Below are 591 nucleotides of genomic sequence, written 5' to 3'. Positions count from 1 at the left end.
CAGCGGGCAGGATAGTATCCTTTTCAACTGCCTTGGCTATGTGCATGACCCGAGTCAACGTTGGTGTGTGGGATGTAGGCGTGTTCATACAGATGTTTTGACACTCCTCAGAAACAACTCACTGTTTTCACCTTCCAATCAATGAAAGGATTGTGTAGTTCCAGCCAGGGTATCCCCAGTATTATCTCATATTGGGGGACTTCAATGATGTTTAACACTATGCTCTCTACATGTTTGACCGTGCTACTCTCTAGGATCAGCACTACTTCCTCTGTGCGTTCGTTTATGGGACCGGATTTCAAGGGTTTACCGTCCACAGCCAGCACCGTCTCCGGGTTTGTATTAGGAACTCGCCCCAATCCCAAACGGCGTACCAGTCCCTCGTCTACAAAATTCCCTGTAGCCCCCGAATCTATCGTACTACACACCAAATGTTGTTGCTTCTTAGACTGCAACAGTGTGGACAGGATGATACGGGTAGCTGTTGGTTTATCTATGGTAGATGCAATGAGTCAGCCTCCATTCTTTCCCCTCTAACGCTTTTTAGGTGAAGTCTGTTTCTGCAGTTTCACCTGGGTCTACGGTGGTAAG

This window comes from Lissotriton vulgaris, unplaced genomic scaffold (genome assembly GCF_964263255.1).
Source record: "Lissotriton vulgaris unplaced genomic scaffold, aLisVul1.2 SCAFFOLD_1682, whole genome shotgun sequence".
NCBI lineage: Eukaryota > Metazoa > Chordata > Amphibia > Caudata > Salamandridae > Lissotriton > Lissotriton vulgaris.
This window is presented reverse-complemented; position numbering follows the sequence as displayed.